A 22,524-nucleotide genomic window follows, 5' to 3' on the forward strand; every position below is an offset into this window, starting at 1 on the left:
TGCTGCTAAGTTGCTTCAGTCCTGTCTGACTCTGTGCAACCCCATAGATGGCAGCCCACCAGGCTCCCCCATCCCTGGGATTCTCCAGGCAAGAACAGTGAGTGGGTTGCCATTTCCTTCTCCAATGCATGAAAGTGAAAAGTGAAAGTGAAGTCGCTCAGTCATGTCCGATTCTTAGCGACCCCATGGACTGCAGCCCACCAGGCTCCTCTGTCCATGAGATTTTCCAGGTAAGAGTACTGGAACAGGGTGCCATTGCCTTCTCCACAGATATGCAGATGACACCACTCTTATGGCAAAAAGCAAAGAAGAGATAAAGAGCCTCTTGATGAAAGTGAAAGAGGAGGGGGAAAATGTTGGCTTAAAACTCAACATTAAGAAAACTAAGATCATGGCATCTGGTCCCATCACTTCATGGGAAATAGATGGGGAAACAACGGAAACAGTGAGAGACTTTATTTTCTTGGGCTCCAAAATCACTGCAGATGGTGACTGCCACCATGAAATTAAAAGATGCTGACTCCTTGGAAGAAAAGCTATGACCAACCTAGACAGCATATTAAAAAGCAGAGACATAACTTTGCCAACAAAGGTCCATCTAGTCAAAGCTTTGGTTTTTCCAGTAGTCATGTATGGATGTGAGAGTTAGACTGTGAAGTAAGCTGAGCACCGAAGAGTTGATGCTTTTGCATTGTGTCGTTGGAGAAGAGTCTTGAGAGTCCCTGGAACTGCAGGGAGATCAAACCAGTTGATCCTACAGGATATCAGTCCAGAATGTTCATTGGAAGGATTGATGCTGCAGTTGAAGCTCCAATAGTTTGGCCACCTGATGGGAAGAAGTGACTCATTGGAAAAGACCCTGATGCCGGGAAAGTTTGAAGGCAAGAGGAGAAGGGGACGACAGAGGATGAGATGGTTGAATGGCATCACTGACTTGATGGACATGAGTTTGAGAAAGCTTCAGGAGTTGGTTATGGACAGGGAGGCCTGGTGTGCTGCAGTCCATGGGATCGCAAAGAGTTGGACAGGATTGAGCAACTGAAGTGAACTGAAAGTGAATAAAGGAAGTATGCAGGACAGTCTAAGAGCCACTGAGAAGCATTTACAAGGTAGCATTTTATTAGGTCCTCTATGAAAATTATGAAATATTCTCACCAAAATAGAAACGTTTGGGCTCTGACCCAAATTGGGTCCTTCATTATCTAACTCTTTATGAAGAGGGTAATATATGCTCCTCAGGGCACTTCAGTTCCTCCACAAACCACACAAAAGATCAACTGTCAAATGATAGAGCAGCAGAGGAATCAGGGTGTAGGAAAACCCGAACACTATCATTAAACCCCAAAATGCTATATATTTAAGTGAATATACCATGTACTTATTAAGTGATTATTATGTTTTTCTTCCAGCTCTTAAAGAGCTGAGACAAGGAGGGCTTAATATAGCAATAGTTAGACATGGAACTTGGGACGTGTATGGGCAATTATTTTTTCTGGTGATTTTCTATATATAAATATAAGCAAGATTTCTCATGAGCAAAATACACCAGGAACACACCATCTCCTATGGGAGAAAATAATATTGCATCTGCACTATAAATTGAAGAAGAAATGGGAAATTACTTTGCTATTTCCTCAACTCACTTTCAAGGAACACATGATCCTTTTTCAGTTGGGACCACAACCGAAAGAGATGATCATTCTAAGTGAGGTCAGTCAGAGAAAGACAGATATCATATAATATCACTTGTATGTGGAGTCTAAAAGAATGATACAAATGAACTTATTTATAAAACAGAAACAGACTCACAGAGAGGGAAAACTATGGTTACCAAAGGGGAATGGGGTGGAAGGGATAAATTAGGCATTTGGAATTAACAGACACACACTGCTGCTGCTGCTGCTAAGTCGCTTCAGTCGTTTCCGATTCTGTGTGACCCCATAGACGGCAGCCCACCAGGTCCCGCTGTCCATGGGATTCTCCATGCAAGAGTACTGTAGTGGGTTGCCATTGCCTTCTCCTAATAGACACACACTACTATATATAAAATAGATGAGCACACGGAGCTCTGCTCAGTATTATGCTCCAGCCTGGATGAGAGGGTGTGTGGGACACAATGGATACACGTACATGAATGGTTGAGTCTCTTTGCTGTTCACCTGAAACTACCACAACATTGTTAATCGGCTATTCCCCAATACAAACTAAAAAGTTTAAAGTTAAAAAAATCCAAGAACCTACTGTATAGCACAGGGAACTATATTCAATATTTTGTAATAACCTCTAAAGGAGAAGTATCTGAAAAAGAGTATATACATATACACACACATATTTGTATATATAAAACTGAATCACTTAGGTGAACAACTGAAACACAGCACTGTAAATTAACTATGCTTTGACAACATTTTTGAAATATTAAATTAAAAAAAACCCTGAAAAAAGAGGAAAATAAAGCTATAAGTTTTGTTTCTATTGTGGTTGGTTGAGCACTACGAGTTAAACCTGCTTCAGTGTTTATGGGTGGAATTTCTCTGAATTATTGCTTGGATAATGATAGAGTAGAAAAGCCTTAAGATTATCCAGGGCAAAAGCCCTCTCCCCTCTTCTTCCTCATATAATTTTTTTACCAGATGAACCCACAAGGCTGAAAGGAATTAAAGGTGCTCAAGACTGCAGAGGTTGTCAGAAGCAGAACTGAGAGTGGAAGCAGGGTCTCCTCATTCTGAGGCCCCCGTTTTTGCCCCTCTGCTTCCTCCAGGTTCTGAGTGAACCACACTTGTTCATTTCCAGCCCCTCCCGGCAGGTGCAAAGCCATTTCCAGAGGAGTTGTGTTTCCTTGTCTCTGGTGTATGGTGCCAGCAGTCATGTGGGATCATTGCGGGAATTCACTGTGCAGACTTCCAGGGCTTTGCTCCTTTCTCCACCCTAACCTATGCTTCTCAAACTCTCTGGTTATTATTATTTAAAAAATTTTTTTAGGTTGATTGATGTTTATTTTATTTTATTAATTTTTTTACTTTACAGTACTGTATTGGCTTTGCCATACATCAACATGAATCCGCCACGTGTGTACATACATTCCCACTCCTGAACCCCCCTCCCGCTTCCCTCCCCATACCATCCTTCTGGGTTATCCCAGTGCACCAGCCCCAAGCATCCTGTATCCTGTATTGAACATAGACTGGCGATTCGTTTCTTACATGATAGTATACATGTTTCAATGCCATTCTCCCAAATCATCCCACCCTCTCCCTCTCCCACAGAGTCAAAAAGTCTGTTCTGTACATCTGCGTCTCTTTTGCTTTCTCGCAAACAGGGTTATCATTACCATCTTTCTAAATTCCGTATATATGTATTAGTATAGTGTATTGGTGTTTTTCTTTCTGGATTACTTCATGCTGTATAATCGGCTCCAGTTTCATCCACCTCATTAGAACTGATTCAAATGTATTCTTTCTGATGGCTGAGTAATACTCCATTGTGTATATGTACCACAGCTTTCTTATCCATTCATCTGCTGATGGACATCTAGGTTGTTTCCATGTATTGTGTTAGCTTCAAATGTACTGCAAAGTGTTCAGTTTTACATATTTATCCTCTTTTTCAGATTCTTTTCCCTTATAGGTTATTGCAAGATACTGAGTATAGTTTCCTGTGCTATACAGCAGGTCCTCATTGTTTATCAATTTTGTAATCATCATGTGTATATGTTAATCCCAAACTCTAATTTTTCTCTCCCCTCTTTTCCCTTTTGGTAACCATACCTTTGTTTTCTATGTCAGTGAGTCTATTTCTGTCTTGTAAAATGGTTACTATTTTTAAAATTGCCAGTGTTATTGCCACATTGGTGACTTCTCTGACATTTGAACTCGTTTAGGCCCTCTTTATTGTGGCAATGAACTTCTCTCATGCACTTGGCTATATAACAATGCCAACTTGCTGGAAAAGTCTCTGAATACTTACCTTCAACTTCTGTCCTTAATAAGTGCAGACCAACCCTGATGCATGGACCACACTCTGAGTACTCAGGTCTAAGAGAAGCATCTATGAATGAGATATCCTGAAATAACGCAAGCAGTGCTCAAGAATTCTCTACTCCTCCAAGTTCCTCCCCACCCCACTCCCACCCCCACCCATACTCAGACAGCATTAATTTCTCCTTGAAAATGCAAGAGCCAGCAGGCAGGGGCCTGCTCTCTCTTCACGCTGCCAATTTCATGTCTAGATAAACTAACTTCTGGTTAAATACCCTCCCTCGGGTTAAAGAACAAAATGTGCCTCCTTAAATCCAGTTTTGTAGGCTGGTTGTCCCCTTGTTTCTTCATTTATAGAGGACTTAAATCAGCACCCAGTGTGCGGTGAGTACTCAGTAGATGGTACCTGTTATAATAATAGAGACTAACACTCTCACCATTCCTCAGGGACCCAAGGCCATCAACAGTTGCCCTTTCCCCGTGACTTCAGTTGCCATGACTGCAATCTCATGTGCCTTATATCTGGTTTTCATGCTGCCCTACCCCCATCCTTTAGTTGGTACTCTTTTAGAAATATTTAGGCTTCTTCTGCTTTCCTGCCTCCCATTCATTCTTTTTTTTCTCTCACATTCTTTAAAAAAATTCTGTGTGGTGAAGGAGGTGCACTGTGCTTGTTTATGCTGAAAGTAGGTTTGGAAGGCAAGGAAGACTTTCTGGAGGAGGTGACATCTAAGTTGAGGATGAGTGGAAGTTAGCCAGGCTGAGGATAAAGAAGAATGTTCCAGACTGATGAAACAATGTGCAGTCTTCAAAGGCAGTTCTGCATGGATGAGATGTGGAGTAGAGGAATGGAGGAGCCAAGGATTGTAAGAGATGGGGCTGGACAGGCAAGAAGGGCCCTGAACAACAAAAACTGGACTTGAACCCAAGGACACTGAGCAGACAGATACTGGGAGTACTGGCACAGAGGTACATTGTATAAGTAAGATCATTTTGCTTCAAGAAGGAGCATCATGGAAAGTTTTAGGGCCAGTGAATGATTAGATTTCCCTTTTAGAAAAATCCCTGGATTAGCAGGAGCACAGGAGGGTATAAAATTGTGGAATTAGGAAGAAATTACTATTTTAAGGGAGTGTGAAGTTGACGTGTAAGTGTTAAGGAGTTATTTGGTATTGCAGTTCTACATGATCCCTGTTTGAGAAGAGGGAGATTAAAGGCCCAGAACTGAGGGGCCAGAGGGAGCCTGGGTCAAGGTGGAAGAGTGAAAATCCAGTAGTACGTCCACATCCTGAGAGCAGGGATTTTCCAGCCACTAGCACAGCTGGTAAAGAATCCTCCTCAATGCTGGAGACCTGGGTCAGGAAGATCCCAGGAGGGATAGGCTACCCACCCCAGTATTCTTAGGCTTCCCTGATGGCTCAGCTGGTAAAGAATCCACCTGCAACGTGGGAGACCTGAGTTCTGTCTCTGGGTTAGGAAGATCCCCTGGAGGAGGGCTAGGATGGCAATGCACTCCAGTATTCTTGCCTGGAGAACCCCAAGGAGAGAGGAGGCTGGCGGGCTACAGTCCATGGGGTTGCAAAGAGTTGGACATGACTGAGCAACTAAGCACACAGCATACGTGCTGGCCACTGAAAGTGGATGGTGGTGTCAAGTGTCTGGGCACCTGCCAGGGTCCCCTGGCTCTGTGGCTCAGTGTGGTACAGGAGGAGCCAGAGAAGACCCTGGAGGTTGACTCAGACTCCAGGGGGTCTAAGTCCAGGGAGAAACCAGATGTCCACAGGGTGGGGCCTCAGATGGCTCCTCTGGGATGAGGATGGGGGGTGACGTCAGGGCAATTCACAGAGGCTTCATTCAGCTTCACTCCGAACTTACCTGGGGCCATGACTTCCTGTGCAGTCAAAGAGATGTGAGGAGTGCTAACCTTTTCAGAAGACTAGACACCCGGTTTCTTGTCATCGAAGATGAGTATCAAAGCTACAAATTCCTATTGGAAATGAAGGCATTCAGGAGCAAGGGGGAAAAAGTAGCATCTGTGGAGGAGCAGAGAGAGTGAGGCTGAGGAATGAACTGGAGGCAGTGGAAATAGGCTGTTAAAAGGTGACAGGCAATTTTGAGAAATTCAGATAAAGCTGAAATGCTGAACCGGGAGGAAAAGGAATATGTAGGGAATAAGGGGATTTTAAAGTACACCATGCCAAGACTGGATACTGGGCTGTGGAGGGAAGGCGCAGGTCCAGCTTCATGTGCTCAAGAAAACCAGCATCTTCAAGGAGGTTTAGGCGTCTGGCATGATGACCTCTCAGGCATTAGCAGGAGCTTAGCTGCGTCTCCTCCCCAGCGACCCAGTGGCTGGAATGAGATGAAACCTGTTTGGAGGCAGAGGATGTTGTTGCTTTTTTCCAATAAATGGGGCTGGATTTCGGAGGTATTGATTTGTTCTCTATGGAAATCACCTTTACTTGGAGTCTTTGACCTGGAACCACCTTGAACCATTCTAGAGATGTTTCTTGGACTCACGTTTGACCGTGCAGTGTGGGCTTGATTGTCCATAGCAGCACAACCCAGAGGAGGAGAAAGGGGTCACTGTCCACCCTCTCTATTGTAAGAACAGTGGTGTGGTTGACAACAAGGAAGAGGAGATGAGGCTTATCTCAACAGAGCCCTCTGAGGCCATAAGTTACTTTTCATTGCTTTTTATTTCCCTGACCTTTCTATGGGAACATCTTCAATGGGGCTGACGAATGTCTTAGCATTTTATCTAGCGCAGGTATGCTGATGACAGATTTTCTGGTCTTCTTTGTCTGTATATATTTTAATTTTACATTCATTTGTGAAAGCTTTGCTTATGGTGTATAGAATTATGGGTTACCAGTCATTTCCTTTCAGCACTTAAATGCATTATTTCATTTGCTTCCAGCTTCTATTGCCAATTCTTACATTAAGAACCAAACTGTCACTGTAATCATTTTATCTCTCTCTCTATTTTTTCTTAAGCTAAGCAGTCTTTTCTCTCTGGCTGCTCTTAGGAATTTTCCCTTTGTCTTTGGCAGTTTTCTTATGGTGTGTTGAACTTTTTTTTTTTTTAATCCTTTTTGGAATTTGTTGGACTTCTTGAGTTTTTGGCTTGATGTTTTTAATCTGCTTTAGGACAATCTCTTAGCCATCACCTCCTCAAATACTGTTTTTAACATACTCTCTCTCTTCTCTACTGATGGGATTTGGTTTATACCTATGTTAGGACTTCTCACTGGATCCCTTATGTCTCTTCCTTCTCTTCTGTGTTTTTCATCTTTTTTAAGTTTCCATAGTTGATGCTGAACAATTTCTTCTTATTTACCCGTTACACAGATATAGGAAGAATACTAATTCCTCCTACATCTGTGTCTGATTGTCTGCTAAATACATTAATTGAATGCTTTGTTTTGGTCTTTGTATTTTTCAGGCTAGACTTCTCAATTTGTTCTTTTTTGTATAGTTTTCAGAACTCCAAAAAATTGTCTTTTATCTCTCCCTTAATGTAAAATTCTAGTTATTTTAAAGTCTATGTCTGATAACAAAAATATTTGGCTGGAGCATCATGGGTGGAATATTGTTCTTTTGCAGGGGTGGGGGTGGGGGGAAGGTAGGATGTTGATTACTTATACTCTTGTATACCTTGTTATTTTTTAAAAAAATTGACACATGCTATTCAAACAGAAAAGTCCATTTATAAGCAAATAGCATGATAAATTTCCACAAACCAAGCACATTTATGTAACTTTCACCAAAATTAAAAAAAAAATCATTACCAACACTCCAGAGGCCCTAGTTTCAAACAGGGCCTAAAAACTATCTAGTCAAAGCTATGATTTTTCCAGTGGTCATGTATGGATGTGAGAGTTGGACTGTGAAGAAAGCTGAGTGCTGAAGAATTGATGCTTTTGAACTGTGGTGTTGGAGAAGACTCTTGAGAGTCCCTTGGACTGCAAGGAGATCCAACCAGTCCATTCTGAAGGAGATCAACCCTGGGATTTCCTTGGAAGGAATAACGCTAAAGCTGAAACTCCAGTACTTTGGCCACCTCATGTGAAAAGTTGACTCATTGGAAAAGACTCTGATGCTGGGATGGATTGGGGGCAGGAGGAGAAGGGGACAACAGAGGATGAGATGTCTGGATGGCATCACTGACTTGATGGATGTGAGTTTGAGTGAACTCCGGGAGTTGGTGATGGACAGGGAGGCCTGGTGTGCTGTGATTCATGGGGTCACAAAGAGTTGGACACGACTGAGCAACTGAACTGAGCTGAAAAACTATCTCTTCCTTCTCTTCTACTCCACCCACCCAAGCAGAGACATTACCCTGTCATGTCATGGAATGCGTGAGTTTTTGCTGAATTTTGGACTTTATATCAATTGTATATAAGTTTTTCTATGTTTTGATTTTTTACTTAACATTATGTTTGTGAGCTTTATCCATACTATTTCATGTAGTAGTTGTGGCTTTTTCATTTCTATTGTTACTTAGTATTATACTGTGTTTATATCATAGTTAATTTAGCATTCTACTATTTTCAGGTTTCACTTTGAGGTTTTAACCAGCAGTGTGGCTAAGAATATCCTTGGTGAACATATGTACTGCCTAGTTATTTTTGATGGAGTGCTAGGCATTGTATTATCAAAACTGCAGAAGAATTTGACACTTAGGATGATGTTACCTTTTCCTAGAGAAAATTTAGGTTTGCTTCTGCCTAGAAAAATTTTAAGAGATTCTAGTTTTAAATATACAAGCAACTTGGTATTTTAAAAATAGCTGAGCTCAAATATGTGTTTAATTATGAAAGTCATAAAACAATAAAACAAATGAGAAGACACTTGGGAGATATTCAGACTTTGACAATGGAGCTTTGCCAGAGCTTTGTACACAGGGGATTACTCACACTGTACTAAACCCCTCAGTGTGGCGCTCCCTAGTCTCTAGTCAAAGGCTCAGACACTTCCCTTACCCTCCTGCCCACAAGCTGCATTCAAATGCATATCATCTCTTAGGAATATGTTATTCTTACTGTGCACCCCATTTGAGTCACTGACTCAATGCTGCTGCTGCTGCTAAATCACTTCAGTCATGTCTGACTCTGTGCAACCCCATAGACGGCAGCCCACCAGGCTCCCCATCCCTGGGATTCTCCAGGCAAGAACACTGGAGTGGGTTGCATTTCCTTCTCCAATGCATGAAAGTGAAAAGTGAAAGTGAAGTCACTCAGTTGTGTCCGACTCTTAGTGACCCCATGGACTGCAGCCCACCAGGCTCCATCCGTGAGATTTTCCAGGCAAGAGTACTGGAGTGGGGTGCCGTTGACTTAATGCTACGTATATTTAAAGCTTGAAAGCACCCATTTGTACATGTCTTGTAGGTCCACGCGCAGAAAGTAGCCTGTGTGTTCCGTGTTCCTCTATTTCTCCTTCTCCACATTCTTACATTGTCTGTAGCACAGTGTTCAGCATAAATCCTATGCTGTCCAATTTTGCTCTGTGATTGTTTCAGGTGCACTAACTTTGTCTCCACAACTCAAAGGTGAGCTTCCTGGGTGAAACCCGGTGCTCACCACTTTGTGCCCTGTGGTGCTGAGCACAGGCCTGGAGTGTAGTGGCACCCAGAAACTGTTTGTTGTTGGACACGATTAATACTGTATGAGAAATCAAAACCTTTAGGACTGTTGACTCTGATTCATAAGAGAAGAACAAATTTAGTCAAGCAGAAATCACCTCCTCTGCCTTCCAAAAGGCACCAATGAACATGTCTTGATCTCTTAGCAAAAGCAAGTATTACACCCAATTCTTGCTCCTAAAGAACTTGTAAATGGGGATGAGGACAGTTACTCATCAGAATAACGACTGTTGCAAAATCAGTAGCTTCCAGTGTGCTCATGATTGTAAAATGTCTTACAGTTTCCAGCTTCTTTCATGTTCATTATGAAAATGACTATATCCGGGGTGATATCACCATATACGCATTAGTGACAATATTGCATCTAAAAGATTCCTTAATTGCTAGGTTTAGTGATGTTTTATTTTGAGGATAAATACCCTCTAAATTCATACTATTATTTTAGGCATAAACCAGCATGCTGTTATGCCATCATGTTCCTGTTGTTTAGTCACTCAGTCTGACTCTTTGCGCCCCCACGGACGGTAGCCCGCCAGGCTCCTCTGTCCATGGGATCTCCCAGGCAAGAGTACTGGAGTGGGTTGCCATTTCCTGCTCCAGGGGACTGAACCCGCATCTCCTGCTTGGCAGGTGGACTCTTTACTACTGAGCCACCTGGGCACCATCGGACAGCACTCAGCCTCAGACCCTCAAGGAGACTGTGTGCCCTCCAGAGGAGGTTAACAACTTCTCATTTATCAAACTGTAAAGGGTGGGGCTCATAACATATAGCCAGACTAATAGAGCCTTAAACACATATGGGTTTATTTAATCATTATTTATTTATGATTATTATCATTTTTTTTGCTTCATGCAGCAAGTCCAGAGCAGGTGGTGGTTCTGAGACAAGTTGTATCTGAGTCCACTTTGAAGTTCTCTTCATCTCATACTTTGTGGTCCCTCAGTGGTTGCTGCGGCTCCTGTCAACACGTCCCTAACCCAGGTAAGAAGAAACAGGGGAAGGAGGCTGGGGTGGTGCCTGCATCAGGGAATCAGAGAATTGCTCAGACACTCCTGGAAATCTGCTTTTATCACTTTGACTTGAACTGTGCCCAGGATGAGATTTTTAGTGGCTTGGTAGTCAGAAAAGGTGAATTTGAACTTTGCAGCACCAATACTCAAGGAAGAAAAGGAGCTAAGGTTGAAATGAATTTGAGTGAGCCAGCCTATGTTACTTTTCACAGCAGGGTTGTTGCAGAACTTCAGTTATCCCTCCAGTGCCAAGATCTACAGCAGATACCAAACTATTGCAGGCTCTTGGCCAGAAAGATTACACCTGGACATGGTTATCTGGGGAGGGAGTTACATGCATTTTCCAGCTGACTATGAAATCTGAAAGTGAAATAAACAGCTGTGTTGGATAGCAAATAAATTTCAGGATTGACTAACTTCCATAACTGATCCTGGACTTCTGTGAGTAGAGTCACACATGCAGTCATCCATTTAAATGATCTTTGAATCTGAGAGGGGGAGGTGCTTGGCTTCACTTAGCTCCTTAATTAAGCATCCTGATACAAAGCACAGTCACTTCTGAGTGAGTCAGGCTGACCCTCAGCTGGGCATTTTCCTGTAACTTTGTAACAGAACAGGACCCTTTGGGGCCCTCCCAGCCACACCACTCCCCAGTACTCCCTGCTCTAGCTCCCCACTGAAGTACCCAGATAAAAGTATCTGATGCATGTCATTCTGAGTTGTTTCACAGATGCTGAAACTCTCACCAAATGGAAGATGTTAACTACTTCATGCCCTTGAGAATGTAGTACCCAGACCTACTGGAGCCTGAGGATGATGAAGTTAACCCCTGTGACACCATCTTCTTACCTCACCATCAACCAACCAGAGAGCTGTGCACTAGCTGATCACACACTTTGCAATCACACTCATCCACCTGGCCTTTAAAAATTCTTCCCAGAAACCCAGTGGGAGTTTGGGATTTTGAGCACTAGCTGCCCTGGACTCCTTGCTTGGTCCCTGTAATGAACACTGTGCTTTCCTTCACCACAACCCGGGGTCAGTGAGTTGACTTTACCACGTTATATTGACTCAAGTTTGGTTTAGTGACAACTTGGGGGTATCACCCCTGGGCTTAATTCTTGGGTGAAGAGGAAGATGTGGATCTCAGATTTTGGCGTATCTGGAAATGGTTTTAAAAGGGAAGAGAAAAGTAGTTAAGTGGCTCGAGGAACTGGAACAATTATAAATGCCAGGCAATGTCCTTAGAGAACAATGAAGACAGTGTGGCAGGAAAGTGATAAATTTGATCAATTAAGAAAATTGGACTTGAATGGTCAGTGAGCACAGTGACAAGTGTGCAGTGGAGACATAAGTCCCCCCACCACTCACCGTGGCCTCCTAGAAACTCCTTCACCGTAAAACAGGTAGAGTCAATAGATCCTGCAAAGGACATTTGCCAGCCAAATGCCGTTTGGACTGCAGCCTACCAGGCTCCTCCGTCCATGGGATTTTCCAGGCAAGAGTACTGGAGTGGGTTGCCATTGCCTTCTTACATTCTGAAGGATTCCTGAAATAGATGGGAGATGTGGGCCCTTCTCCGTACCTGTGGGAGCCAGCACGCCTGGCAGCAAGTATATTTTGCTGAAAAGACTTACCAGTTGCTTTGTAAGAGCACAGATGATTCCTGAGGGAGAGTCCTGAGAAGTGGAGAAAGGGGTTGAGGCAGAGCCTGGAGCCTGGGGGGTCGGTGAGCAGAGTCAGGGTGGCTGTCTGGGGAGCTGTGGGGATGGGGTCCGGCTACACCTCTCCCTACTTTGTTCCTTGCTTGCTCCTGGTTCTCTGGGCTCCTGTGGATCCTTTCCAAGTAGTGGGGTCAGTGGTGAAGCCCCCGGGCCATCAGAAAGATCTACTTCTCCTGGGTCCTGTGTTGCCTCTGCAGCAGACAGCTGACCGTGCAGGAAGGTTGCCAAATCCCTACTTCCTTTGCGCTCTGAGGATTCATACACCCTTAAGTGTTTAAAAATCCATCCCTGTGGGATGTTCATTTTTACAAGCATTTAAAAGGGCTGCTTGGGACTTTGGAGTCACTCCTTTAAAAGGCTCCTTTGGGCTGGGCCTCAGTTGGCTGGATTAACTGGTGGCAACATACAGTGATTCTTTAGAGTGCTTTGAACTATCAGAAAGCTTATCCTTGCTGCCTGTAAAGCAGTTGTTTCTTCAGGCAAAACAAAAACAAAAACAAACAAACAAAAAAACCTGAGTTCTTAAAAGTATAAAATGTGAAACTGTCTCCCTCCAGATTAGCCCCAGCTGGTGAGAATAAATCCTGTTTATTTTTTATAAACCCGAATAAGAATGAATCTTTGTACTTTTTTGTTTTTGGTATTCAATACCTGTTTTCTGATTAATTCAATCTCAGATGTATGGGAGAAGGGAAATGCACCAGGCCCAGCGCTGGCCACTTTCATGTATGCTTTTCTCAGCCCTCTCAGCAACCCTGAAAATTACACAGCATCATCTTCACTTTGTAGATGCTGACTGACATGCAGATTATCCAAAACCAAAATTAGCTCAAGGTCACCCAGCTAAGAAATAGTGGCAAAGGGATGACACACAGGTTGGTCTAATTCTAAGACCCATGTCTTTTCATTCATTTGCTCGCAGAAGTTCAGTGAGTACTTAGCCTGGGCCAGAGAGTAGCCTGAATGACAGGTCAGCATTTCTTCCCTCAAAGAGCTCCCTGACTGGTAGGGCACACAGACCCAACCACCGACACATCACACACAATCCCGTGTGGGCAATTCATGCGGGTACAGTGGGGTGGTGGGAGCCTAGAGGAGATGGCTGTCAAGGAGGGTCTCACTAATGAGTAAAGGCTACGCTGAGAAAGGAACAGACTAGGCATTGGCCAGGTGGCTTCCCTGGTGGCTCAGTGGTAAAGAATCCACCTGCAATGCAGGAGACATAAGTTTGACCCCTTGGTTGGGAAGATCCCCTGGAGAAGGAAATGATAATCCACTCCAGTATTCTTTCCTCGGAAATCCCACAGACAGAGGAGGGTGGCCAGGCTCCATGGGGTTGCAAGAGTTGGGCACAACTTAGTGACTAAACCACCACCACTATGTGGGAAGGGAGAGAGGAGGATGGATTTACCTGTCATCTATTTACTTACCACTCATCTATCTGTTTTGGACTTAATGTGTCTCCTCCCCTTTCTCTCCCTCCTCCCTCCCCTTCATAAATTGAAACCCTAACCTCACAGTGTGGCTGGATTTGCAGACAGGGCCTCTAAGACCATCATTAGGTCAAATGAGGTGATTTGTAGCTAGATTTGTAGGGCCTCATGCTGCTGCTGCTGCTAAGTTGCTTCAGTCATGTCCGACTCTGTGGGACCCTATAGACAGCAGCCCACCAGGCTCCCCCATCCCTGGGATTCTCCAGGCAAGAACACTGGAGTGGGTTGCCATTTCCTTCTCCAATGCAGGAAAGTGAAAAGTGAAAGTGAAGTCTCTCAGTCATGTCTGATTCCTAGCGACCCCATGGACTGCAGCCTACCAGGCTCGTCCGTCCATGGGATTTTCCAGGCAAGAGTACTGGAGAGGGTTGCCATTGCCTTCTCCTGCGGGGCCTCATAGATCATCTAAAAATAAAAAGATCAAATTAAGTTATCTACAAAACAGAAACACACCCATATACATAGAAATCAAACTTACGGTTACCAAAGGCGAAATGGGAGGAGGGATAAATCAGGGGTTTGGGCTAAAACACACAAACTATTATATGTAACATAGATAAACATTAAGGACCTACTGTATAGCACATGGAACTATACTCAGTATTTTGTAATAACCTATAAGGGAAAAGAATCTAAAGAATATACATAGAACCACTTTGCTGTACACTTGAAACTGACATTGAAAATCAACTATTATTCAATAAAACTAAAATTAAAACATAAGTGGTCTCCTTTTACAGATGAGTGGGGTTCCCTGATAGCTCAGTTGGTAAAGAATCCACTTGCAATGCAAGAGACCCTGGTTCGATTCCTAGGTCGGGAAGATCCCCTGGTGAAGGGATAGACTATCCAGTCAGTATTCTTGGGCTTCCCCTGTGGCTCAGCTGGCAAAGAATCCACCTGCAATGTGGGAGACCTGGGTTCGATCCCTGGGTTGGGAAGATCGCCTGGAGAAGGGAAAGGCTACCCACTCCAGTATTCTGGCCTGGAGAAGTCCATGGACAGTCCATGGGGTCGCAAAGAGTCGGACATGACTGAGCAACTCTCACTCTACTTTAACAGATGAAGAGACTGAGGCCCGAGGTGCTAAACCACTGAAGTCGCTCAGCGTTACTGACTGACAGACAACTAGAACCCACGTCTCCCTAACTCTTAACTCGGTGCTTTCCAGAACACATGTGACAAACCTTGGAAGAGAGCTTGCAGGTCCCACAATCCAAGCCACGCCTGTCTCCCCTGTAGAACGCAGCTTTCTCTCTCTGCAAAGCAGTTAGGAAGAGAAAAGATTTGATGGGGAAATGACATTCCTTATGCTGAAATGCTTATGCTGGAGGTGCTTTTACAATATATATTTTTTATGACTCTTTACTTGCTTCTGAATTTAAAATCAGGACATTTAAGTAAGGGATACTTGAGATTTTTACTTGTTTGCCTCCTATAAGTTTCTTTGCAAGCATATTTTTTTTTCAGTGTAGGCAGTTGGTTTTTCTTCAAAAGATATTACCAACGTCTCTGACTTTTCTTAGTCTCATATGTTTTAACAGTAGGAACCGCTCTTGGAAAAATTTGATTATTCATTTGCATTGCATGTGAAGTGCCATTTTATGTCAAACAGTTCTTTCAAAGAGTCTGTTTATTGCATATCTTTTAGTCCATGCGTTATTTCCTAATTAGCAAGAGAAAAAGAAAATGAATTACATTTGCTATAAAATCTGCTGAACTGACCACAAGCAACTCAATCTATAAACCTTTAATCAAAACCTCTTAACGATGCACAGGATTAGTTTAGGGGAAGGAAAAAAACATGATTGAACAATTGAAGGGAAAGGAAACTCACGTTCTAGGGATGCAATAACTACCACAGCCCCCCCTCCCCCGGCCCTCCCCCGTTTCCCGCCCCCCTCCCTCACACTGCCCACCTCTGCCGCCAACTTGTGGGTGTTGTGTGCACACATTTCCCCTCCTCTGGCCGACTGCAGCATGCCTTGGAGTCACTTCCTCCTGACAATTAGCAGCTAACACATCATGCAAAGAGGTATCATCAGGCATGACTAATTTTATAGGGATAAGTTAAGTAAATAGACATAAAGCAAATGGAAGCAAATGAAAAAGATGGTAGTTTAATAGGGAGACTGTGTGTGTGTGTGTGTGTTAATCGCTCAATCATATTTGACTCTTTGAGACACTCCCCCACCCGCCTTGAAGTAATGACCAGGGAGATAAAGCTTGCGTTCCAGAGTGAGACACATTAAGGGGTGGGCGAAGAACTTCCCTGGACCGTGCAGGACCTTTGGTTACAGCTGAATGGATCTGTCAAAGCGGAGAGGGAGAGCACTCAGGGAGGGAAAGGGACGGTTGACAAGGAAAAAGAGAGCCCACGAGCCCCTCCTGACTCCTTGCAGAGGGTGGTCCCCAGCCCAGGAGCCCACGCCGCCTGCACTTGTTCAAGGTCTCCCACACCCTCAAGTGAGCAGCAGCTATCTTCCCTGCTCCCGACTGACCGCATGATCCTGGCTGAGTGACTCAGTGGACACTGCGTCCTCAGTCTCTCCTCACCTGTAATAGGGGCATATTAAGGGAATTCACCTCAGGGCCTTCGTGTGTGCAGGATCTCAGGCCTGACGTGCACACCAAAGCCTTAAGTGTCCGCAGATGGTTAATTGAGTTTCTTTAGAAAGGAGCCTTCCATCTGCCTAGGCGTAAAACACCCCACTGTGCTCTCAGCGCTGGGGTGCTGGTGAGGGGTGGTGGGTGGGGCTCCAGATGGGAATCTAGACTCTACAGGGATTTCAGTACAGACTTTCAAAGAATCTCCCTTCCTGCTTCCTTTTGTTACTGAGTCCAACCTTGTACTGCTCGCCACACAGCAGGCCAATAAATCAAGAGACAGCTGTTGGGTCAAGGAATAGTGACTTTATTCAGAAAGGCAGCAGCTGAGAAGACAGTGGACTAGCATCCTAAAGAGCCATCTTACCCAGGCCTGGATGCTAGGATGTTCTTTGACAAAACAAAGAGGGGTGAAGTGACGAGGCAAAGTAAAAAAGGTGATAAGTTGTTGCAATTATTTCCTGGTTCCAGCCAGATTCTAGAGTTGTTGTTGTAACTGTTCAGTTGCTAAGAGGTGTCCAACTCTTTGTGACCCCATGGGCTGTAGCATGCCAGGCTTCCCTGTCCTTCACTATCTCCCGGAGTTTGCTCAAACTCATGTCTATTGAATCAGTGGTGTTATCTAACCATCTCATCCTCTGCCTCCTCTTCTCCTCCTACCCTCAATCTCTCCCAGCATTAAGGTCTTTTCCAATGAGTCAGCTCTTTGCATCACGTGGCCAAACTATCAGAGTTTCAGCTTCAGTAGCAGTCCTTCCAATGAATAGTTAGGGTTGATTTTCTTTAGGATTGACTGGTTTGCTCTCCTTGCTGTCCAAGGGATTTTCAAGAGTCTTCTCCACCAGCAAAAGCATCAATTCTTCAGCGCTCAGCCTTTTTATGATCCAGTTCTCACATCTGTACAAAACTACTGGAAAAAAAAAAAAAACAAGCCCATAGCTTTGACTATACAGACCTTTGTCAGCAAAGTGATATCTTCGTTTGCGATAGCTTTCAATACACTTTTTCATAGCTTTCAGTACACTGCTTGCCATAGCTTTCCTTCCAAGGAGTCTTTTAATTTCATGGCTGCAGTCACCGTCTGCTGTGATTTTGGAACCTAAGAAAATAAAATTTGTCACTGTTTCCACTTTTTTCCCTTTTATTTGCCATGAAGGGATGGGACCAGATGCCATGATTTCAGTGTTTTGAATGCTGAGTTTTAAGCCAGCTTTTTCACTCTCCTCTTTCACCTTCATCAAGAGACTCTTTAGTTCCTTTTCATTTTCTGCTATTAGAGTGGTAGCATCTGCATATTTGAGGTTGTTGATATTTCTCCTGGAAATCTTGATTCCAGCTTGTGAGTCTTCCAGCCCAGCATTTAACATGACGTACTCTCCACAGAAGTTAAATAACAGGGTAACAATTTACAGCCGTGTCATACTACTTTCCCAACTTAGAACCAGTCAGTTGTTCCATATAAGGTTCTAACTGTTGCTTCTTGACCTGCATACAGGTTTCTCAGGAGACAGGTAAAGTGGTCTGTCATTCCCTTCTCTTAAAGAATACTCTACAATTTGTTGTGATCCACACAGTCAAAGGCTTTAGCATAGTCAATGAAGCAGAAGTAGATGTTTTCCTGGAATTCCTTTGCTTTCTGCATGATCCAACGAATGTTGGCAACTTGATCTCTGGATCCTCTGCCTTTTCTAAACCCAGCTTGTACATCTGGAAGTTCTTGGTTCATGTACTGCTGAAGCCTAACTTGAAGGATTTTGAGCATAACTTTACTAGCATGTGAAATGAGTGCAACTGTACTGTAGTTTGAACATTCTTTGGCATTGCCGTTCTTTGGCATTGGAATGAAAATTGTCTTCCAGTCCTGTGGCCACTGCTGAAACTCTAGATGAGGTATGCCAATCTCTTACTTCCCGCAGCCATTCACAGGTGGGTCTGGTCAGAATGTTTCCTGTAGGCTAAATAAAGGTTTTTAGGTTAATACTCATTGCATGGAAGGCAGAGTTCCTGGAAGTGGGCCATTATGTTTACATTAAGCTATAGGCAACCTTTCTTTAGTGATTATCTTGTAGCAAAAACAGTAGAATACAAAAGTTAAAGTAAAAGAAATGGATGTTATGGAGTCAGAGTTGTTTTCGCCTTTTTCAGTCTCACCAGACTGTTCCCGCACCCGCCCCCCACCCCCCCCCCCCGACTCCTGTTATGCAGCAATGGAGACCAACACAGGTTCAGAGGTTTCCTTGTGGTCCAGGAAGCAATCTAACCAATGGTGAGTGATGGAATGAGGTGGAAAACAACTCCAGGTTGCTTTAGATTATGCTTACCAGCTAGGACCCTAATAGTAATCGGTGAGCTATGAGATTAGGCCAAGAAATGAGTAAGCGTGAATGTGTAAGGAAGAGGGAAGTTTCAAATTATTTTAAGTGGAAGTTTAAAGACACGAGCATAAATGATCACAATGAGGCTTCAGTTAAAAAAAAATAGATTGGGATCAACAGAGTATTACGTGGCTATGACTAACAAGCATCCTCTTCAGCTCTGGGCTGTAAGAAACACAGAGCCCACTGAGTCAGACCTTTTATTGCACAGAGAGAAAGATGAGACAGAAAGAGGTTAGGGACGCCAACCTCTGAGCCACGTCTTAATCCCAGGAAGTGCACCAGACTGTGTCGGCAGGCTGGAATGCTTTTACAGTGTCTCTGCTGCAGGCCTGCTCCTTGTTACACATCTGATTCATTTCCAAGGATGACAGTGTGAATGCACTTTCGGGATGTTGACTGCTCAATAATTTATGTAAGGCTGTAGACACATTTCAGTACATTTAGGAAACAGATTTCCCTTTATTTTCTCCTATAAAATACCCTCTAAACAATTTCTGGTCAATTGAAACCTCTTGTGGTCAATGGTCTTGTCATTCCCATCTGTCATAATTTTCAGCAAACCTATCCTAAACTGCTCTTCTCACCACGCCATCATGTCTAAGGATTAGCTTTCTATTATTTTTTCCTATATTGCAGATTCTGCCAAAGCCATTTCCTTTTGTCAACCAGAGCTCTAATATAATCTTTTCTCTTATAAAATATTGTGTCATCCATCATCATTAATGCCACCCATCTCCTCTTTATCATGTTTATGTCTTTTTTGTATACAAAGTTCTTTGCTATTTTGAATCCTCCCTGCTACCACTTCCTTATTTTAACTATGCCTCTGTAATCTCAAGAATATAGTACATTTTTTTCTTGTTTTTCTTTTAAAGAGATACCTCACAGGAATCAATCTTAATATATTGTTCCAGCTATGGCTTGTAGAATAGACATTTCATTTTCGATTTTCCTCTTATCTCAACATGACTTTTCATTTTATTCTTCCATTCTACATTTGCCTTTAGACATATTCATAGCATGTAAGTTCTGTTTTTCTTTCTTTTTTTTCGTGTCATGAATATAAATAAAGTCAACAAAGTTATTTCTTAGATTAATCATAGAATTTCAAGGTCAGAAAATGACAAATGTCATCCAGTCCAATAACCCACTGGAGGCTTAAATTTCCTCTCAAATGTTTATCAGCTGTGTTTGAATGACTGCTGTTTCCCAAGTATGCTTCCTATATAGGTATCTGAATTTTTAGAAATTTCTTCCTTACACTGGGTCAAACCTATATTGCACCAAATTATGGCCTTGCTGTTAGGTATGCGTTCTTTGATATAAATGTCTGCCCAACAGTGATGCTATTTGCACGTTTCCTTTTTCTTCCACCTCTTGTAAAGGGCTCTTTTACCATCTCAGAAGTTCTCCTACTCTCCTTCTCCTAATGAATATGGTTTTAATTTGCATCATTAAACAGTATAACATGCTACTTTTCTAATTATAAAGGTTATAAAACTTAGATAAGAACAGAACTCTTTAAGTCATATATTCCTGAAAGAAGTGATCCTATGGTGAGAACGAACTCAGGTTTGTGATGGAAGGACAGTACAGCCTCAGAAAAAGCCTAATTTTTTTCCCCAGACATTGCATTCATGTGTTTTGGCACCATTTACAAGTTAGCACAGACTTAGCAGCTTCAGCAGCATGGTTTTGTTCTAGAGTTCTGCAGGTCGGCAGTCTGCCGTGGGTCTCTCTGGACTAAAAGGCAAGACGTCCTTTCCAGAGGCTCTGGGTGGGGTCTCTGTCTTGCCTTTCTTGGTGGTCTCCACTCCTCGGCTGGCGACCCCTCCCTTCACCTTTGCAGCAGTAACTTCAGGGGCTTCCCAGGTGGCTAAAGAACCTGCATGTCAATGCAGGAGAAATAAAAGAGGCAGAGGTTCGATCCCTGGGTGGGTAAGATCCCCTGGAGGAGGGCATGCCAAGGCACTCCAGTATACTTGCCTGGAGAATCCAATGAACAGAGGAGCCTGGAAGGCTATACAGTCCATGGGGTCGCAGAGTCGGACATGACTGAAGTGACTTAGCACCCACACGTGTGTGTGATTAGCTTGACTTCAGCTGGATAATCCCGGCCAATGTCCCCATCTCAAACTGAATTGCTTTGACCAAGTCCTTCTTGCCGTGTAATGTAAGGTAGTCACAGATCCTGAAGATTAGAGCATTGGCGTCTTTGGGGGCCACTATTCTGCCTGCTACAGACTCTGAGCCTGAAGCGTGGTGGTGATTGCCACCAGGGACATCCTGTGGTGCCTTGTACCTCTTTTTAATTCACTGAATGAATGGCTATGAGAGTACTTACTCTTTAAAAGATACTACATTAAATATTATGAGAGATGCTGTGAGAAATTAAAGTCGTGCTCTATAAACCATCCCCGGTGGACACAAATCCTGCATACCTTCTCCAGTTTTCTTAATAATGCCTCTTCCTTGTCTCCTGCAGGGCTGGGCCCCACTTCTGGACTTGGGAGAGACATCACTGCAGGGAATGGGGCTGGTCATCTCCCTGGGACTGCACAGGATCTGAGCACCCATTGAGAGCTCTGGAGGGGACTGGGAAAGAGTAAGGGAGATGGGAGGGGGTGGACGAAGAATCCCTGCTCCTCTCTCCCGTGTGTGGACACCTCCCGGGGCACTCTTTCCACTCTGCCGTCCTGGAGAAGACCCATGTGCTGAGTGAGCATGCCTGTCCAGTGTCTCCTGTGTTTCTGCAGAGCCAGCTATGGGGCCATGGCAGTCCAGTCCGAGAGGGCCACTTTCCGTCACATTCTCCTTCCTTCTCCACTCACAGCCCTGGGCGGGGGCTACTCAGATAAATTGTTAGCAACATAATCCTCACCTCGGGCTCTGCCTTCTAGAAGACCAGGACTGTGACGCCAGCTAATTCAGCCTTCTCAAAATATCAGAAATTAGAGATACAAACATTTCTAAATTAACAAATTTTTTAAAAATAAAATAAAGACCTTAAAATAATGGTAAGAATTAATCATAAACTTCCCTGGAGGGCTTCCCTGATAGCTCAGCTGGTAAAGAATCCACCTGCAATGCAGGAGACCCTGGTTCAATTCCTGGGAAGGGAAGATCTGCTGGAGAAGGGATAGGCTACCCACTCCAGTATTCTGGGGCTTTCCTTGTGGCTCAGCTGGTAAAGAATCTGCCTGCAATGCAGGAGATCTGGGTTTGATTCCTGCATTGAGATCTGGATTCAATCCCTGCATTGGGAAGATCTCCTGGAGAAGGGGACGGCTAACCACTCCAGTATTCTTGCTTGGAGAATTCCATGGACAGAGGAACATGGCAGGCTACAGTCCATGGGGTCACGAAGAGTCTGACATGACTGAGAGACTAACATAACACAGGAGTTAAACAGCTTTGTGGAGTAGGAGAGGGAGGGCAAGTTTTGAAAGAAACACTGTAAACCTGCCTTTTTCCCACAGACTTTGCTACACCAGAGCAATTCATCTGTTATCAATCGCTACTTAACCCTGGCTTTTTATGGAGGATGGAATCCTTTCCTATTCCCTCCAGTTATTAAAAAAAAAGATTAAAAATTGCACTCACTTCTGCGGGTAGCATGCTTCTCTTGAGGTCCTTACTTTTGCAAACAATGAAAGAATTCTGAATTCGGAGTGAGGATTTGGGTCT

This window comes from Capra hircus, chromosome 14 (assembly GCF_001704415.2).
Source record: "Capra hircus breed San Clemente chromosome 14, ASM170441v1, whole genome shotgun sequence".
Lineage (NCBI taxonomy): Eukaryota > Metazoa > Chordata > Mammalia > Artiodactyla > Bovidae > Capra > Capra hircus.